Raw genomic sequence first — 20687 nt, 5'->3', positions numbered from 1 at the left:
TTCTCTCTGACACACGCACACACACACACACACACACACACACACACACACACACACACACACACACACACACACACACACACACACACACACACACACACACACACACACACACACACACACACACACACACACGCACACAAACACTCCACCACCAGAACTCTTCCTTGCTATCTTCCTTTGCCGCTCTCTCCTCCTCGTCTTATCTCTCCTTCCTTGTCCGTGTCTTTCTTTTGATCTTCATCTCCCAACTTTCTCCTCCTACTTCCCCCCTTTTCTCCTTCTTCGCCTCCGCCTCCTTCTGCGCCTCCTTGCGATCTCTGTTTGAAGGCGGCCTCCATTTTCCATGTTGCCGCTTTTTGAGGGAAAGCGGCCGGTGAATGAGCCCAAGAAATTCCATTAGTGTAGAGTGTTTGCCCGGACGAGGCGAGGCCGCGGTGCATTTTATTTGAGATCAACACACCGGCTTCGCGACCCAGGTGACAGACGAGAGTGTGTGTGTATATGTAGGTAGGGGCCTGGGGGGGGGGGAGGATGTGTGTGTGTGGGGGTGGGGGTGGTAGGTAGGTAGGTAGGTGTGTGTGTGTGTGTGTGTGTGTGTGTGTGTGTGTGTGCGTGTGCGTATCTTCTTTGCCCTCCGTATCTATTATTAGCTCCATCTTATTTATATACGCAATTAATCAGGTCTTGCTTCCCATTTCGCTTTACCTCATGTCGAGCAGCACATATTTTTATTGCCAATTTCACTATATTACCGTGTGCGTATGGGTGTGTGCGTATGGGTGTGTGCGTACGTGCGTGGAGGTTTGCATCACTCCCAACACAACATCATGATCGGATCGGAGGTGAGATTGGCACGTATTCAAATCACCTGGAAAGTTGTCAACCCACCCACACACCTTGGCGCCTCCTTAATATAGTGACAGGCAGGTGAGAGAGAGAGAGAGAGAGAGAGAGAGAGAGAGAGAGAGAGAGAGAGAGAGAGAGAGTGTGTGTGTGTGTGTGTGTGTGCGTGTGGGAAAGTAGGAGGGTGAGTAGCAAGCAGAAACCATTACTTACATTTTCTTTCTTATTCGTCAAACTGTAAATCGATTATGACAGTCTCCGTTGCAAGTCATGAGGTAAGGCACAACTCCATAACATTTTGCACCATTACTTTTACAACAAACTTGCTTTTCCACTCACTCACGCACTCACTCACGCACTCACTCACGCACTCACTCACGCACTCACTCACGCACTCACTCGTTTCTGCATTTACACACCCGCTCACTCGCGTCATTTCCCCTTTCCCCCTTACTCTCTTTTTCCTTCCTCTTTATTCTCTAATTTGTGTTCCTTTCTCCTCCCCTTTCCTCCTAAATCGCTTTCTCACAAATCTTTCTTTCTCCGATTTTCATTAAACTCACTGCGTCTGTCCTGTTCCTCTTTCTCTCTCTCTTCTATCTCCTCACTCCCTCTCTCCTTCCTTCCCACCGTAATGCCCTCCGCCCTCCCTTTATTTTGTTATTGCTATTTTGTCTTATTCCCCTTTCTCGGCTAGTCACCCCTTCCTCTTTAACTGTCTTCCAACATACTATCCTCTTCCCATTTTCATTAAGCCCACTGCGTCTCAGGTCCTCTCTTTCTCTTTCTTCTCCCCTCCCTCCCTCCTTCCCTTCTGCCTTCCTTCCCTCCTTCCCCTCCTTTCCACCGTCCTCTCGTGCCCCGAAACTCTCGCCTTCTTTATTCATTCGTATTGACTTGAAGTTCTTTGTCTTAACACTTGTCAAACCTGATTTTCCGGTTAAGGAGGGCTGACTGGGGTGGGGAGGAGATAGGATTGAGATTGAAGGGGGAGGGAGGGGGAGGGGATGGGTTGGTGCATGTCTCTTTTTCAGCCTTCTTCTAATGCCTATCGACACCTTCATCATCGCTATCGTCGTCGCCTTTTACCCAACCTTTTTCTGTAGTATGATTTCTATTACTTAGTATTTTCACTATCTTTTATATCGTTTCCCTCTTTACTCCACAATTATCATCATTATTTTATCTATCTATTTCGACCCATCATCATTATCATCACCATCTTTATCGTCTATTCTTCAAACTTCACTACACCCAGATTCCCTTTTTCCTGTCATCTTCATCATCATTACTCTCATCATTTCCATCACTCCCCAAATATCATTATCTTACCTATTTCCACCTATCGTCACCATCACCGTCACTCTCTACATTACCTCAACCTTCACTATACCCGGATTCCTTTTCCTATCATCTTCACCATCATTGCTCTCATCACTTCCATCACTCCCCAACTATCATTATCATCTATTTTCACCTATCGTCACCATCACCGTCACTCTCTACATTACCTTTTTTTCAACCTTCACTACACCCAGATTCCCTTTTTCCTATCATCTTCACCATCATTACTCTCATCACTTCCATCACTCCCCAACTATCATTATCTTTCCTATTTCCACCTATCGTCACCATCACCCTCACTCTCTACATTACCTTTTTTTCAACCTTCACTATACCCGGATTCCTTTTCCTATCATCTTCACCATCATTGCTCTCATCACTTCCATCACTCCCCAACTATCATTATCATCTATTTTCACCCATCGTCACCATCATCGTCACTATCTATAATACCTTTTTTTCAACCATTACCATACCCAGATTCCTTTTCCTATCACTTTCACTATCAGTTCTCTATCTTACCTCTCTCCTCCACGACTGTCATTATTAATTGCCTATCTTTTTTTCTTGCAGTGAAGGAAGAAGCTCAAGGGCAGAAAATACATGAGAGATAAAAGCCCGCTAATCACTATCCATTTAAAGAAGAGAATTGATGAGTGGCCGAAAGAGAGGTCAATTTTCAACCATTATTATCTCTACCATCACCATCCTTTCCCTTGCATACCTAACCTAACCTAACCTTCCGCTTTTGCCATCAGCCACACCACCACCACCACCACCACCTTTCCCTTGCATACCTAACCTAACCTAACCTAACCTAACCTAACCTAACCTAACCTAACCTAACCTTCCGCGTTTACTATCAGCCACACCACCAGACTCTCCGTGGATACGCCACTTCAAGACAAATATTTAACTGGTTCCCCTCCACCTCCCCCCCCGGCCCCCCCCCCCCCCCCCCCCACCTCTCCTTCTCTTTTCCCCTCCCCTTCCTCTCCTTCCCCAAGTCTTACACTCTTACTTTATATACTTCTCTTCCCCTTCCGCTCTTCCTTACTGTTCCCTTTGTTTCTCTCCCTTTGTATTCTTCTCAACTTCTCAGTCTTGCGAAACATTTCTTAATCCCTTTCTCTCGCTATCCTTTACTACGTCTCTGCTTGTCTTTCCCTTCCTCCTATTCCTCCTTCACCTCTTTTTTCTTCTTCCTTTTTTTTTCTTTCCTATTCCCTGTCTCTCTTTTCTCTGCTTGTACTTCTTGTTCTCCTTCTGTTCTTCCTTCACCTCTTTTTCTTCCTTTTTTTTCCTATTGTCTCCGTCCTTTTCTTGATCTCCTAGTACTTCTCCTGTTCCTTCCTCTATTCCTCCTTCATCTCTTTTTCTTCTTCCTTCCTTTCTTTTTTTTCCTAATCCCTCTGTTTCACTTTTTTTTTTTTACTCATTCTTTTTCCTATTCCCTCTGTTCCACTCTTCTCCTTTTCCCATTCCTCTTCCACCTCTTTATCATCATCCTCCTTTTTCCTATTTCCTCTTTCCCTCTCCTACTCTGTTTGTACTTCTTCTTCGCCTCCCATTTTTCCTCCATCTCGTTTTCTTCTTCCTTCTTCTCTTCCTCCCTCCTACCGCTTCTCTCCCTGCACCCCATTTCTCCTCCATCTCGTTTTCTTCTTCCTCCTTCTCTTCCTCCCTCTTACCGCTTCTCTCCCTGCACCCCATTTCTCCTCCATCTCGTTTTCTTCTTCCATCTTATCTTCCTCCCTCCTACTGCTTCTCTCCCTGCACCCCATTTCTCCTCCATCTCGTTTTCTTCTTCCTTCTTCTCCTCCTCCCTCCTACCGCTTCTCTCCCTGCACCCCATTTCTCCTCCATCCCGTTTTCTTCTTCCTCCTTCTCCTCCTCCCTCCCACTGCCTCTGTCCCTCTCTTCCATTCTCCCTTCAGTTGCGCAATACTTTCGGCGTCAGTGTAAGTGAAATCCGATACTCCACGGCCGCTTAGATACACTTAATACAAGTTAATATTGGACTAAGTTAACCCAATACTCGGATAAAATCGTTCGGAATTAGCTCACTTCTTAAAACTCTTTCTCTCTCTCCCTCCCCGCCCCTCTCTCTGGCTCTGGCTCTCACTCGCTCTCTCTCTCTCTCGACGGGGTTGCTAAAGTGTAGTTAATTAAACCCTTATTGGTACCCGACTCATTCCGCCTGAATTTCCAAAACGCCGCTCCAGGGTAACGGTTTATGAGGGCGAGGACGTAATGGTGGGCAGAAAATATTACTCGCACTGCCCCCAACGCGCCTCGCTCCTCGCTCCGTCCTGTTAATCCATCACACTACTAAGGCACCTATTCTTGCCCCGTCCTCCTCCTCCTCCTCCTTCATGCTGTCTTACTCTCCGCTCCTTCCTTCTCCATCACACTACTAACGCACCTCTCCCCGCTCCGTCCTCCTCCTTTCCCTCCTTTCCAGCTCTCTCACTCTCCTCCCCGTCCGTCTCCGCCATCCCATTTTCTGTCCCTGCTCCGTCTCCCTTCTCCAGCCCATACTTCCTCTCTCCCCGCTCCGTCCTCCTTTTCCTGTTCCTCCATCCCCTGCTCGCTCGCTCTCCTTCCTCCTTCCTTCACCCTCTCTGAATTGCCCGCTTACTTACTCACTCACCCACTAAGTAACGAGTCCTTCCTTTTCAACACCCGCAGCTGCCTTTTTTTCCTCACCTTCCCCATCCTCACCTTCTTCCCATTCGCTCACTCACCTGTTCACCTTCTCGCTTATTCATTCTTAACTCTTTACTCACTCCTCCAGGTACTGACTCATTCATTAGTCTACTCACTTTTTACATTTACCTGAGCAGTTCATCCTTGACTCCTCACCTGTTTGTCTTTCTACCCATCTACCTCTACCTACCTTCCTACCTACCTACCCAGTCACTCACCCACCCTCCGACCTTCACTCAGTTCCCACGCTAAACAAATTTTCCCACGGTCAAACTTTTTTTTTTCTCTCTTTCTTTCTCGAGAGCTTCCCCTCCCTACTCTTTCTTTAGGGTCTTGCATTCCTCTCTTCACCTCCTCTCCCTCTCTTCTCCCTCTCACTCTCCTCCCTCTCACTCTCCTCCCTCCTCCTCCTCTTTTGCGGACGGAATTTCAGAGGACAATAATGGAGGCGAAGGATTTTTATCTGCGTTCTTTCACGAAACAATTATAAACGTAGGAATAATATATATGCTTTGTTTTTTCTTTTAACGAGGCGGGCAGGTAAACAGGCAGACAGGTGGATATAGAGGCGAAGTGGCTCCAGTAAGTCAACACAAATATTTACGCCGTGGAGCGAGGAGGAAAAAAAACTCAATTAAGGTCTCCATCGATTACCTAACTCATAAATCTTGTCCTTACCTCCTTGGAACTCGCTTTTTCTTTCTTAGATCCTCCTCGTTCTCTTTCTCTATCCCTCACCTCCTAATACCCTTTTTCTTTCCTACCTCCTCCTCCTCCTCGTCCTCCTCTATCCCTCACCTCCTAACACACCTTTTCTTTCCTACCTCCTCCTCCTCCTCGTCCTCCTCTAACCCTCACCTCCTAACACACCTTTTCTTTCCTACCTCCTCCTCCTCCTCGTCCTCCTTCTCTATCCCTCACCTCCTAACACCTTTTTTCTTTCCTACCTCCTCCTCCTCCTCGTCCTCCTCCAACTCCCTCCTCCTTCACCTCATCTTCAAGGCTGACATACCCACCTTCCCTACCTGCCCAGCATCCAGTTCCTCCTTCATTATTTCCCCTCCTTACCACCACCTGTGTCTCACCTTCTCTTCGGCCCCTCCCTTACCACTTCTTCATCCCCTCCTTCACCTCCTCTCCACCACGTTTTACCCTCCACTAAATATCGAAACTGACCTGCACCCTTTTTCTACCTGTCGTCATCCCCTTTCTCCCTCATTACCTGCGCCTCACCTTCTCTTCTTCCCCTCCTTCACCACCTCCTCCTCCACCCCGTATTACCCTTCTATGTATCAAAACTGACCTGCTCCCTTTTTCTACCTGTCTGTCATTCCCTTTCTCCCTCATTACCTGCCCTCCTTACCGCCACCTGTGCCTCACCTCCCTCCCTCTCCACCTCCACCTCTTCTCGGCCACCACCTCCATCAGTCTCCGCCCACATGTCTTCCCTTTCTCGGCCAGGCGTATCGACGGAGGCGGCAATGTTGTGCAGGGAGTAGTTAATCTTTTACTGCCGGCCAGGAGAAAAAATGTATTCTTTCTTCTCTGTATTAATGTATTTGGATTTGTTTTATTTACTTATTTCTTCGGCGGACAGTTTTGGAAGGGTTTTTTTTATGTGGGATACTTTCTTACATACTCTCCTTTCTTTTAGTCTGTGAATCTAGTGGAAAGGTTTGTTCTTTTACCTTTTGTTTTACTGTTTCTTTCACTCTTTCCCCTCGTCGCTAACTAAGAAAAAAGAATATTCCTCCATGATGAAATGAATGAAAGTAAGGATGAAAAGGGAAAAAAAATATATATGCAATGGACGAAGGACACACACACACACACACACACACACACACACACACACACACACATGCCTAACTGAATCTCTAACTTGAGTGTGTCTCCCCTCTCCACCTTCTCCTCCTCCTCCTCCTCCTCCTCCTCCTCCTCTCTGACACCAAACTCCCGTCCATGTTCTCACAATACCTCGAGGCAGAAGGCGCATCGGTGGACCACTACCCACACTTCGATGGAAAGCCGCAAGGAAACGAATGAGTTAGACTGAGAAATAGGGAGAGAGAACTGAAGCGATCTGGCCATTGCTTGATTTCATAGCCGAGCAGGGAGAGAGAGAGAGAGAGAGGGGAGCTTCAAGGAGAGAAACAAAGAGGGGAAAGGAAACAGACGAATGGAAGGAGAAGAGGACGGTATAAGATAAGGATAGGTAAGCTGGAGAAGGAAAGAGAAAGAGAAAGACAGAAGAAGGAAAACTCGAGAATGAAATAGATAAATGGAAGTGGAAAAAAAAGTAGAAAATAGGGATAGAGAAGCTTGGAAACGAAATGGACAAACAGAAGTAAGGGGAGGAACGTAGAAGATAGAGAGAGGTAACCTGGAGAAGGAAAGGGTCGAATGGACGTGGAGGAGAAAGACAGAAGAAGGAAAACTCGAAAATGAAATAGATAAATGAAAGTGGAAAAAAAGGTAGAAGATAGGGATAAAGAAGCTTGGAAAGGAAATGGACAAACAGAAGTGGGGGAGGAACGTAGATAAGGATAGGGAAATTCGAGAAGGAAATGGTTGAATGGACGTGGTAGAGAAAGACAGAAGAAGGAAAACTCGAAAATGAAATAGATAAACGGAAGTGGAGAAAAAAGGTAGAAGATAGGGATAAAAAAAAGCTTAGAAAGGAAACGGACAAATAGAAGTGGGAGAGGAACGTAGATAGGGATAGTGAAATTCGAGAAGGAAATGGTGGAATGGAAGTGGAAGAGGAAGTTAGTCTATACGGATAGGGAAGTTTGGAATTGAAAGAGAAGTGAGAGAAAATAAATGGATGAAAAAAAGTGTTACCCCATTGTGTTCTAGCAGGTATTCTCAACTCCATTTTTTGCTTCGAGTGTTTGTGTTCTCATGTTGCGTAGAAGCCGAACATTCAGGCAACTTTTAATCATTCTATTTCGTCTTCTTATTTGAGTTCTGATTTATTTATCTTATGGTGGCTTGGGTACAGGATAGGTTGACCTTTTTTTGTCGGCAATCAACCTGTCACGCCACCACGCTGGGCCGAGAGGGAGCGTTGGCAAATGTCAGGCACTCTCTAAGAAACTAAGAAAAGAATGTGGATAAGAGCAAAAGCAACGAGGTGACGTATGAGCGAAGATGTCGATAGCAAATTATAGTCCCCCGTAAGCAAGCGATGAATTATAACTAAATGAGAGAACGGGAATCTAACTTATGTCACTTATTATCAGAGACTTAACCGCCAGTTGGAGTCGATGGTAGTCTAGCAGTAAAGTAAAATAAAGTAGAGTAAAGTAAAGATTCTCCTTGAAATTGAAGTGCTTAATAGTGTGGCGGTAAACTTAGGACTGAGAAAAATTACCAGAAACTTTACCGGAGATTGTACTCCAGAATAGTCCAGCGGTAAACTTTGGACAGAATAGTTGAGGGAGCGAAATACGAACGCGTCACTCGTGTAGAGATACCGGAGCGTCGGGGATACAAACTTGGAATAGAAAAAAGGTGTCTGAAGCCGAATAAATCCTTCAAGGGGTGCCCACGTGATAATTGAAGACAAGAAAGTCATCAGGTCCATTCTCGGAACGCCCTGGGACGCCTCTCACCTTTAGATTGGGTAACCCGGACGGGGATATTTTGGGTCCACTCCACACTCAGAGACTTGGAGGGGTTGATTTTCACGTGTATTATTAAGCATACGATAAACTTTAGCTGGGTAGGAAAGGTGTTGGGTTTGTATAAAAGTAAAAGGTTTTATCTCAAAGAAAAAGTGCGATTTTTAGATACAAATGCCAGTAATGAAAAGAGCTACTCAGTTCATGTTTACGTGGCTACGATCGTCTTACAAAGCTGAGGTGTTGTTTTTCTGTCTGGGAGGAGAACACAAAGCTCGGCCGGACGAAGGAACAGTCTTCGAAAAACTAGGTCACCTCGGCTTCTTTGTCATCTCCTGGCGGGGTGCATTCCTGGCGCGCCCCGGGTGTCTTATTGCCTCTCCTTCACGGCCACGTGGCGCCCCAGCCAACACCTGAGAGCCTCATCCTTCATGCCGCGCTGGCCGGGTCAAAATCGTGTTCTACTGAAGGAACAAGGAACGCTTCTGCACTTTTCTTTCGTGTGTGCTGCCGGAGGTAATTGGATTCAGGATTTCGGAGTTATTATCCCAGCGAGGGTGGAGGCTTTCTTGGAACACAGTAGCCAGCAGCGTTCAGGTTTGTTCCGAAAATACAGGTACATAGTCACACCTGTATTTGAAAGCCGAATTTCTGTGTGTTGTTTATTTGACATTTTCAAAGTAGATCGTCCGTTTACCCGCCGCGGAGGCTCGTTCGCCACTCGCTGCGTTTCGTCTTTGTTGTCGCGTCTCTGTGGCGAGCCGTCCTTTGCCGGGCCAAGGCATCGCGTTCGTTAACATTCTAGTTCCGTGTTGGGCATTTCCCTTTTGCCACAGGGACGCGCGGCATTTCTCCGCTGAAACAAATTTCCACCGGGCCGCCGAGTTGTGAACAGGCTTCGCGCTGTACACACCTGTCCCTGGCGGCCCGCGAAAACTGTCACTAAGGATATTTCCGATTGTGGAAGTCTTTTTGAGCGCTTTGAAGAAGAAAGTGTGTGTCGAGTCTGAGACATGTGGTGGTAATGGGCCTTGTGAGGACGACAAGAGGGAAGCGAAGTGCGGGACGCGAACATACGACTTAAGAGTTTAAATGAGTCCTGCCACACCTGACCCCCACGGAACGATACCTTACCAGAAAATAAATGTGATGCGCAACGTAAATAAAAGGCAATACATCTACGACAGCGCACTATGGTTGTTGTCAGTAGTAACGGTAATGGTTGGGTGTATGTGTGCTGGGGGGATGGGGTTATGTATTTGTGTCGGGGGAGGGGGGTGAGTAGGTGTGTGGGGGGTAGGTGTGTATAGTGGGGTAGAATAGGTGTGTGTGTATGTGTGTATAAATGCGTAGCTGTTGGTGTGTGCGTGTCATTGTGTGTGTATAGTGGGGGAGAATAGGTGTGTGTATGTGTGTATAAGTGCGTAGCTGTTGGTGTGTGTGTGTGTGTCCTTGTGTGTGTATCAGCTTAGGACGCGGCAGGCAGCGGGGACAGGGACGGGGCGGCAGACGAGCGCGCGGGGAAATCCATGAATTGGTGTACATCACAGTGCGCTAACAGGCCATCAAGGAGAGCGGCGAGCGTTGGCCAAGGTCACGGAGCGCCTGCACCAGTCGCCTGTTATTGCCTGCCGTTAGGTGCCCCGAGCCGTCCACCGGGAAATCGAGGAGAAGTGAACCTTGAGCGGGGGCGTGATAACAGGCCAACATGCTTACCTTGCCCTCCATCCCCTCCCTCCTCCCCTTCCTCTCCTCTCCCTCCTCTTCCTCCCTCTCAATCTAGTGCGTAGGAGGAGTCAGTGATAAGTGGAGTTCGTTTCCTTATACTCTGCAGACTCTCCTAAAGGCTATTCGATCCGAGTGTGTTCATACCCTTGACTTCATTTCACTCAGCAAACACTCGGAATTGACCTTGTGTGTGCTTGTGTGTGTGTGTGTGTGTGTGTGTGTGTGTGTGTGTGTGTGTGTGTGTGTGTGTGTGTGTGTTGCCTTCCCTCCGTCCCCGCGAGAGAAACTTTACCACCACAAAAAAAATAGTGCCTTTTGTTCCCATTGTTGCATGGATTACTGAGTTTGCTCCCCGCGTTAGCTTAGAGGCTTCCTGCGACGGTGAATGTGAGCTGTAATAACTAATATGCAATAACTCTCTCTCTCTCTCTCTCTCTCTCTCTCTCTCTCTCTCTCTCTCTCTCTCTCTCTCTCTCTCTCTCTCTCTCTCTGACAATATTTTTTTTTTAAGATTAATCGAAGTATCTTTCTGTATCTACCAAAATAAATATATATCTGTGACAATTTATATATCAGTAATTCATTTATAGCCATTTTTTATGACTAACTATTTATCTTTTTGTCAATACGTCCTCCCGAAAGTTACGATGTAGTTAACGGAAAGTCTCGCGCCTTCCACTAAGAACAAATATATTTTTTCCTCCGGCTTGTCTTCCCGAGGAGCAGCGGTTCTCGGATGTACTGCCTGGTCGCCGTCACTTTATTTTCCTTCCTCGTGAGTGAATCTATATAAGTGAAAGTAATTCCCCAGAGTTACGCAAAACTTCTATCTTGTTTGGGTGAGAAAGTCGGGCGCCGTCAATGTCCACGCCTGATTTTTTTTTTCTTTTTTTTTACACCAAAGGAGACAGCGCAAGGCCACAAAAAAAGGAAACAATAATATAAAAAAAAAAGCCCGCTACTTGCTGCTCCTGTTAACAATCCGAAGGGGTGGGCGACAGGGGGGTTATTTGCGGGAGGAGGAGAGAAGAGGCGATTTGTTTGTTTTTTCCTGTTTGCTACGTTTGCCATTGTGTTCCGTGATGGTTTCCCGTTTGTTTGTTTGTTCTTGTTTTTCTACCTTTCGTTTTCGTTGATTCGCGGAACTTGTTAAAACTTGGGCACCGGCTGAATAGTTTTTGTTACCCACGAGTTCTATACGTTATTGTCCCCCGATTCCTGGTTTTCTGTGTTTATTTTTATTATATCTTTCGTTGTAAGGTCAATGTGACGGAGATGAGCACCGAGGTCACGCGCAGCTACAGTGTATCCCCCTCAACCTTACCTTTACATTTCTTTTTTTTATTTGTTCTTTTTCGTATTTATTTTATTTACCTGTCACTCTTTTCCTCTTCACCTGTACCTTCTCTTCCCTCAACTTTACCTTTCCCTTTTTTTGTGATTCTTTAGACACGGTTCCTTCTCCTCCTTCTTTCATTTACCTGTCTCCTTCTCTTCCCTTCCATCTGTACCTTCACCTCTACCCTCAACTTTACCTTTCCCTTCCTTTGTCATCCTTCACAAGCAGTTCTTTCTCCTCCTTCTTTCCTTTACCTGTCTCCTTCTCTTCCCCTTCATCTGTACCTTCATCTCTTCCCTCAGCTTTACCTTTCCCTTCCTTTGTCATCCTTCACAAGCAGTTCTTTCTCCTCCTTCTTTCCTTTACCTGTCTCCTTCTCTTCCTCTTCACCTGTCCCGCCAATTCTTCCCTTAACTTTACCTTTCCCTTCCTTTGTCATCCTTCACAAGCAGTTATTTCTCCTTTTTCTTTCCTTTACCTGTCTGTCTCCCTCGTTCTCTCCACCTGTCCCTTCATTTCTTCCTCCAATTTTACCTTTCCTTTCTTTGTCACCCTTTAGACGCGGTTCCTCCTCCTCCTCCTTTCCTTTACCTGTCTGTCTCCCTCGTTCTCTCCACCTGTCCCTTCATTTCCTCCCCCACTTTTACCTTTCTTTGTCATTCACCGTCCTTTACACGCGGTTCCTTCTCCTCCTCCTCCTTTCATTTACCTGTCTTCCCCTCCTCCGTCTGTGCCTTCATTTCTCACACGCCCAAACATTCTTCATTACAACCACCTGCCCCTCTCTTCACACCGCCCAGGACTTTGCCCGTAAATTCTTGTGTCCCACCAAATTCTTTTCCCTCGGCTCCTTTTCCTCTCCCGCGTCACCTACCTACTCGTTTTTCCTCTTGATTCATTCTCCTTCACCACCCACGACCTCATCTCCTTCTCCCTATTTTTCTCCCTTTTTTCGTTTTCTCCTTTCCTTCCATTGGGTTTCATTTTCTCCATTTTTTTTCCTCCATTCATCTTTGAGACACTTACCTACACTCGTTTCTCCTCTTGATTCCCTCTCCTTCACCACCCACGACCTCATCTCCTTCTCCCTATTTTTCTCCCTTTTTTCGTTTTCTCCTTTCCTTCCATTGGTTTTATTTTCTCCATTTTTTTCTCCTCCATTCATCTTTGAGACACTTACCTACACTCGTTTCTCCTCTTGATTCCCTCTCCTTCACCACCCACGACCTCATCTCCTTGTCCCCATTTTCTCCCTTTTTTTCGTTTTCTCCTTTTCTTCCATTAGGTTTATCTTTCTCCATTTTTTTTTCCTCCATTCATCTATGGCTCCTATTTATTCCCTCTCCTTTGTCTACTGTGTCCTTACCCACATTTGTCTCCGTACTTTGATTTTCTTCGGCGTCTCTTTCTCCCTTTTTTTTCGTCTCCCTCGCCTTCTCTTTCTCCTATTTTTCTTTCTTCATCTATTCATCCTCCTTCCACTCTTCCTTCATTCCCTCTCTTCACCCACCACCTCCGTACTTTCATCTCCTTCGCCTTCTCTTTCTCCCTTTTTTTCGTCTCCCTCGCCTTCTCTCTCTCCTGTTTCTCTTTCTTCATCTGTTCCTCCTTCTTTCACTCTTCCTTCATTCCCTCTCCTTCACCCACCACCTCATCTCCTCCCCATTTCTCTCCATACCCTCATTTCCCTCGCCTCTTCTTTCTCCAATTCACCCTCCTCCTCCTCCTCCTTTCATTCCCTTTCATTCCCTCTCCTCTACCCACCATCTCCACCTTCACAATTTCTCCCTAGTTTCGTTTCCCTCGCCTTTTCTTTCTCCTTCCCAATTTCTCCGTAGTTTCGTTTCCCCCGCCTTTTCTTTCTCCAGTCTCCTCCGTCATCTACCCTTCCTTCTTTCGCTTCCACAGACGTACTTAAAGTTGCATTCGGATCATATTTTGCGACCCTCTTCCGATCACTGTCATTAGAAAAAGGAATCTGAATAGAGAACCGATGACTCTTAATGACAGGCGGGTATACAAAGGATGCTTCTATAGAGACACCGACACAGAGGGAAAGAGAAACAGAAAAAGCAGGTACAGGTAACGAGAGAGACAGACAAAGACACACATATAGACACAGACGGACAAAGAGGAACGCACAAAGCAGAAGGTTCAACACATGTGCACAGAAAAAAAAAGGGAATTGAAAAAATAAACAGGAAATGAAAATGCTTCTACAAAAGACAAACCTTTCATCGTACTGACCTGTTTTTTTAGCCATTGCAGGTGATAAATAAATAAATAAAAATATAAATAAAAAAGGTGACAGGCTTAATAGAAACCTTTTACTGGTCGGGCGCTTACTATGTATTTCACAATGGTTGAAGCTAAACGGGTAACAGGAAAAGGGAAGAGAAAACAGACAAACAGACAGACAGACGAGCTACAACATACAGAAAGGCAGCAAATACATATACAAATAGGCCATACGGACAGACTGATTGGAAAGAGAATTAAATATACAGACACACGAACAACGATGACGGTCAGGGAGGGGAGCAAAAAGACCCACAAACGTACACACAGACAGACAGACAGACAGACAGACGGACAGACAGACAGACAGACAGACAGACAGACAGACAGACAGACAAACAGACAGACAGACGGACACGCGATAGGTTAAAGACAAGTGCATAGGGCAGAACAACACACAATAGATCGAAAACAGAGGGAAAAAGAGCAATACAAAAGAAATAAAACAAAGGGAGAGAGAATGACGAACAAAACTCTTAAATTCAGTACGCAATGACAATAGCAAAGAGATAGATAGATAGAGAGAGAGAGAGATAGATAGATAGATAAATAGAGAGAGAGAGAGAGAGAGAGAGAGAGAGAGAGAGAGAGAGAGACACACACACACACACACACACACACACACACACACACACACACACACACACACACACACACGATGCAATCCCCACCCACACTCGTCCACCTCTCACTCCCTTCCCTTTAATCGTTTCCTTCCACTTACCTTTTCCTCTGCACCTGTCGTTTCCTTCTCCACCTCGTCATCCCCTCCACGCATCCTCAAAACCACTCAGCTGAACCAGGCAACGAGTCACCTCACCCCACTCCTCCCCCACGCCTCCTCCGCCTCCTATCTCATCCTATTTATCTGTCTCTTTAAGTTTCCTCCCCCAAAATCACTGGTCCATATCCTTAAACATTTCAGTTCCAAAGCTCATATATTTGGCAAGGCTTTCGTAGGAGTTTTGAACATTTCCCTGGGTAGTTTCATGACCCTGGTGGTGGTGTGACCTTCCTCCTGCACCGTGAACCTGAGAAAACACTTGTAAGAACCCGAATGGTCTGTCTTTTGGTCTTTGGAAGTTGTTGATGTGAGAGGCGGAGGTGTCTGAGAATTCTAACCACTGTCTCCTCTTTTTAAAACGTTAGTCACTCAAGTTGCATTTCCTTTCCTCTTCACAGAGAGAGAGAGAGAGAGAGAGAGAGAATATATCTAGGGCAGAGTCTAAAGTCTTCCTCGCTACCAGGAATTAATCGCAACTCACTCATGCAAGTTTTGTTTTCTCTTCCTCCGTTCTCTCTCTCTTGTTTTCCCTCTCTCTCTCTTTTGGTCTCTTCTCTTTTTCCTCTTTTGATATTCGTTGAACCGTTTTTCTTAGCGTTTTTTACTGAGATTGAAACTTTCCGCAGTGGACTTTCTGATGATGTCGTTTTCCTTAATCGTGGATAAAAACATTGCATTTATGGAAACGAAAAAGACAGAGATAAGCAGGTAAATAGATAGGAAGATCTATAAATGAATAATGGGAGAGGGGAATATATAGATAGATAGTAAAATAGGTAGATTGACAGAGTGATAGATTGATAGATGGATAGGTCGATAAGTAGGAGCGGGCTTTTTTTTCATTATTGTTTTTTTATGCCGTTGAACTTTCTCCTTTACTGTAAAAACAAAAGATAGATAGATAAATGGGTACAAAAGTAGGTTGGTAGATAGAGAAATAAGTTAAGATGATGACTAGATAGAGAACAGCAACAGTGCGAGGGGTTTCAGTATCTTTTTCTTCCACTGAATTTCCTCCTTTGATGTCGAAAAGAAAAGAATTGGTGATTTACAAAGGCATCGTTTTTAAGCCCAGATTCGAAGGAGTAAAGATATTAACGTTTCCTTTAAGACGTTTTTAAGCCCAGATTCGAAGGAGTAAAGATATTAACGTTTCCTTTAAGACGTTTTTAAGCCCAGATTCGAAGGAGGAGTAAAGATATCAACGTTTCCTTAAAGACGTTTTTTAAGCCCCGATTCGAAGGAGGAGTAAAGATATTAACGTTTTCTTTACGACTTTGTGGAATTAATAACCTTCTCAGTAAAGCCAGGAGGAGGAGGAGGAGGAGGAGGAGTGCGTGCAACTGACTCCTTTCATTCCTCGGCAATACGTAGAATTGATTAAGGACGCAAAACAAAGGTAAAGTTAAAACGAGGCATTGTTACCCGGCTATAAGTGTTCGTCATTTCTCGCAATCAAAAACAATTAATATGGTGTTTGATTTTAAATTTCTTGTACCTCTTTTTTAGGAGGGGCGCCATTAAAGGTGTTTGATCCTTTTCTTCCTTATCCAGACGCCGTATATGTTTCAAGTCTCTCTACGGGTTTATGGTCCATGAGTGAAGACGCGCGGCTGTAGCTTCAAAAATAACCTCGCGGTGTTCTGGAAAATGCTCTCGTTGTGATTCCCCCTCAAAATCACCCTTAATGACTCCAGCTAACCCTAACCTAACCTAACCTAATGAATGAAGACCGGTATGTGGTCCATGAATGAAGACCCTCGGCTTTGGCTTAAAAAATAACCTCGGGGTGTTCTGGAAGAAGCTCATAATGTATTTCTCCCTCAAAATCATCCTAAATGACTCCATCTAATCCTAACCTAACCTAACCTAACCTAACCTAATGACCTGCTCGAAAATAACCTCGGGGTGTTCTGGTAAATGCTCTCATTGTGATTCCCCCTCAAAATCACCTTAAATGACTCCAACTAATCCTAACCTAACCTAACCTAACCTAACCTAACCTAATGACCTGTTCAAGAGTGGGCGTCAAATACCCGTACAGAGAAGGGAAATACGCGTACGACGGAACAGAGGCAAACAGAAGAAGCGTGCATGGGAAGGGCAGCGGAATCGGGCTCAAGGAATGTCGACACCAGTTAGGAAAATCAAAGTCACCCCCTTGTCACTCCGTTTTCCTTAATACGTCGGGAAGTTAATACTAATGGGCGAAGGGAAGATGGGAAGAGGATTTGGATGGAGGGGGAAGAAGAGGAAGAGGAGGACGAGGAAGAAGATGCGAAGGAGGAGAAAGCAAAGAGAGAGAGAGAGAGAGAGAGAGAAAGGGGATGGGGGGTAGGGAGAGGTGCATTGCAATATTCTTTGGTGCATATAAAAGAAAGGACGTAAAAGTTAAACACGTATTTTTGTGTGCTGTTCCTTTCCGTCCCTACTGATTTCTTCTTCCTCCTCCTCCTCCTCCTCCTCCTCCTTTCTTTTCTCTGTCTCTCCTTCCCTCCCTCCCTCCCTCCCTCGAGACCCCAAAAGATTAAAGTAAAAGGACAATAAACAACAAACATTTCCCAGGAGACGTTTTAAATTTGCGTCCGTTGTTCTCTTCCGTGTTTCATCTTTCTCACTCATCGTTATCTCCTCCTCCTCTTCCTCCTCCTCCTCTTCCTTGTCTCCCTCCTCACCCTCCTCCTCCTCCTCCTCCTCCTCCGTGTGTTTCTCCTCCTCTGTAATGTCTCGGTCAATATTCGTTTCAGGTTTCCACGTATTGCTAAATTATTATCATACCGTATAATTTTTCGGGTGTTATCGTGGATCTATTCTCTTGTCTAATCTATTGCATGACGTTCCTAATCTTCCACGAGCACACACATACACACACGCACACACGCACACACGCACGCTGTTCCATCACTTTCTCCCATCATGTGCGTCATCACCTTTACCTAAGACCTACTTCACCTGGCGCCTCTTAATCACTTGCCCTCCATAGCTCACCTTAAGCCCTCCCTTAATCAGCCCTCAACGCCCTTACCTGGCCGAGCGGCTCTTCACCTCACCTGTACGCCACAAGGAGGTTATATTAAGCGTCCAGGTGCAGATTCATCCCTTTCACTTTCTCCTTCCTCACGTCAGTTCATCTCTTTCTTTTCCTTTTCTTCCTTTTCCTTCAGCATTATTTCCTTTTCCTTTTTCCATTCCTGTTTCTTTCTCCTTACATTCGTTCGTTCACTTCTTTCCTTTCCTTATCTTCCTCCTCCTCCTCTATTACTTCCTCTTCCTTATTTCCTTCCATGCTGCAACCCCCTTACCTTATGTTTTCTTTTTTCACATTTTTATTCCTCTTTTTCCTTTTCTTCTCTTCCACCTCCTCCTCTTCTTTTTCTCTTCTTCTTCCTTTTTTGCTTCCATGCTGCAGCCCCATTTCCTTTCCTTCTCTTCCTCCTTTTTCTCCTCCTTTTGCTTCCTTTTTTCACATTATGATTCTCTTTTCTTTCCCTTTTCTTCTCTTCCACCTCCTGCTCTTCTTTCTCTCTTCTTCTTCCTTCTTTGCTTCCATGCTGCAGCCCCATTTCCTTTCCTTCTCTTCCTTTTTTTTCTCCTCCATCTCTTCCTCGTCCTTCTTCCCTTACCTGCCCATCTCCTCCTCCTCCTCCTCCGCCTCCTCTCACATATCTTCTCTGGTCACTCACTACCTGTTTTTCTTTCTCCTCCTTCGTTCTTGTTTTCCTCTTCTTCCCCTTCCTCCTAATTATGGTTCTTACGCCTTATTTTACCCCTCCGTCTTTTTATCCCATTCTCTTCATCTCCTTCCTCCTAATTTTGCGTTAACTCATTTTGTTACTGCTCCTCATCGTTGTCCATCTCCTCCTCCTCCTCCTACTCCTCGTCTTGCTCCTCTTACTCACCTTGCCTACCGTTACCTGTGCGGCTCATCAACGCCCCACGCTAATTAATGCCGCCAGGTGCTTTCAGGTGGACGGGGCGGCGGTGTAAAGAGACTCGAGTATCTGCTGCTATCGCGTGCTTTTTCTTTTCATGTTTGGGTTCATCTGGGGGGATTTTTTTTTGTTATTGGTATGTGTGTGTGTGTGTGTGTGTGTGTGTGTGTGTGTGTGTGTGTGTGCGTGCGCGTGTGTTTATGAGCGATTTCACTGGAGATTATACCGGCGTGCTGCAGGCCAAAGAGAATGTTCCTAGATTAAGTGGCTTTTATTTTTGCATCACACAACATTTTTTTTTTTTTGCCTACCCTTGCTCCCCTCGGCTCTCCCTCCCTCACACCCTCCCTCCGGATCTGCCTCCCTCTCCCTCTCTCCCTCTTGACTTCCCTTTTTCTCATGGCCTCCCTCCCTCCATCTCTCCCTTTGGACCTACCTGCCTCTATCTCTCTGGCCTTCTCTCTCCCTCCTGACTTCCCTTCCTCATGGCCTCCCTCTTCTCCCCTCTACTCTGGACCTCTCTCATCCACTCTTTCTCTCTCCTGCCTTCCCTCCCTCCCTCGCTTCCTCCCTCCCTCCCTCTCTTAATAAACGTTGCTGTATAACACGACGACCCTCGAAGCACGGACTGTCGAAGGTCGCCAAGTCGGCTCACACAACCAATATGATACGTGTCCGCGTGGCCGGGCGTGTGACGTGTCCACTCGGCCGCCCAAACAGCGAATTGCAGCCTTGCTTTTACGCTAACATGCAGCAACGTCGGGGAGCGAGCCATGCAAACAACACTAACGCAGCTTCACAAGGCAGGTAGACGGACGCCGCTTGCTGTAGGACCCTCGACAGACCCACGCACAACCAGGTATACCCAAATGCTCCATTCAACCTGTCTCCCCATCTCTCCCAAACGCTCATGTGGCTTGTCCGCGTAGAGGGGCTATTACACTGGGCAAATTTTCCGTGGATCTTCAGTCACACCACGATTTCCGCTGGCGTGGTTCTCATATTTCCGTGGTTTTCTGACGTGTCCACGATCTTCCAAAGCTACGGTAGATTTCACCGAAGGATGACGGTATTACTGCCATTTTTATCTTCCCTCCGCCCTTCGCCTATTCCTTACTCTCTCTCTTGTACCTCCATTCGCCTCCTGTCCTTACATCGAGCCCTCTTTTACCCTTCTCTCCACCCTCTGTCTATGCCTTACCCATCCCTGTACCTCCCTTTGCTTGCCATTTTTATCTTCCCTCCGCCCTTCGCCTATTCCTTACTCTCTCTCATGTGCGACCCCTTGCCTGCCGCCTTTACATCGAGCACACTTTTACCCTTCTCTCCACCCTCTGTCTATTCCTTACCCTTCCCTGTACCTCCCTTTGCTTGCCATTTTTATCTTCCCTCCGCCCTTCGCCTATTCCTTACTCTCTCTCCTGTGCGACCCTTTGCCTGCCGCCCTTACATCGAGCCCATTTTAATTGTCACCGCACGAGCCAGCACCGCCACAACTCGTCAATCAAGGCAACAATCAGCTCCCCTCCCATGCATCACTTACGCCCAGAACAATCACGCGCAATATTCGGCCAGTGATCACGCTCTGCCCCTCGCCTCTCCGTGACAGTCACCTTCATAACCAATAAAGCGATAATCAAGCAATTCTCGCTCACCGTAGAGATGGATAGTCGACGCGTTCACCCACCTTCACTATGCCCAGGTAAAGGTTTCAGGCTCATTACCTTCGCGAATCAATAGCAATTATCAAGTAACGTGCCGGATGATCCCCTTCCCCCTCCCTATCTACCTCCTCCTCCTCGTCCTCCTCCCTTCGTCACCTCACCTCTCGTTCCTTTTCCTCAGAGACATTAGCCTTTTATCAGTTTGCTTCCTGGTTACTCAGTTTTTTGTCTCCGTTTCCGTCACTCTTGGTGTTTTAAGAGATGGCACGTGTCTCTTAAAATTGTACCTCTGACTCGTGTCGTGTATCATAAATTCGTTTTCTCTCGAGTCATGTGAACAGGTATGTCTGGAGTCCTGGCTGGGGGGGATGTACAGGTGTGTGGAGGAGGGTGGAGGGCAGAGCTGCCAAATTATCG

At 46.1% G+C, this 20687-nt stretch overlaps 1 protein-coding gene and 1 long non-coding RNA gene across 3 annotated transcripts in view; both read right to left on the bottom strand.

Moving 5' to 3' along the window:
• Positions 1-20687, bottom strand: part of LOC127001843 (uncharacterized) — a 209402-nt gene that overhangs the window by 176403 nt on the left and 12312 nt on the right. The window lies entirely within an intron of this gene.
• Positions 11485-14184, bottom strand: LOC127001862 (uncharacterized). The gene is made up of 2 exons (XR_007755484.1): positions 11959-14184; positions 11485-11846 (listed from the first exon to the last, which is right to left on the bottom strand). It is a non-coding gene; the product is annotated as an uncharacterized LOC127001862 (long non-coding RNA).

The sequence above is a fragment of the Eriocheir sinensis genome, chromosome 2, assembly GCF_024679095.1.
Source record: "Eriocheir sinensis breed Jianghai 21 chromosome 2, ASM2467909v1, whole genome shotgun sequence".
Classification (NCBI taxonomy): domain Eukaryota; kingdom Metazoa; phylum Arthropoda; class Malacostraca; order Decapoda; family Varunidae; genus Eriocheir; species Eriocheir sinensis.
This window is presented reverse-complemented; position numbering and strand designations above follow the sequence as displayed.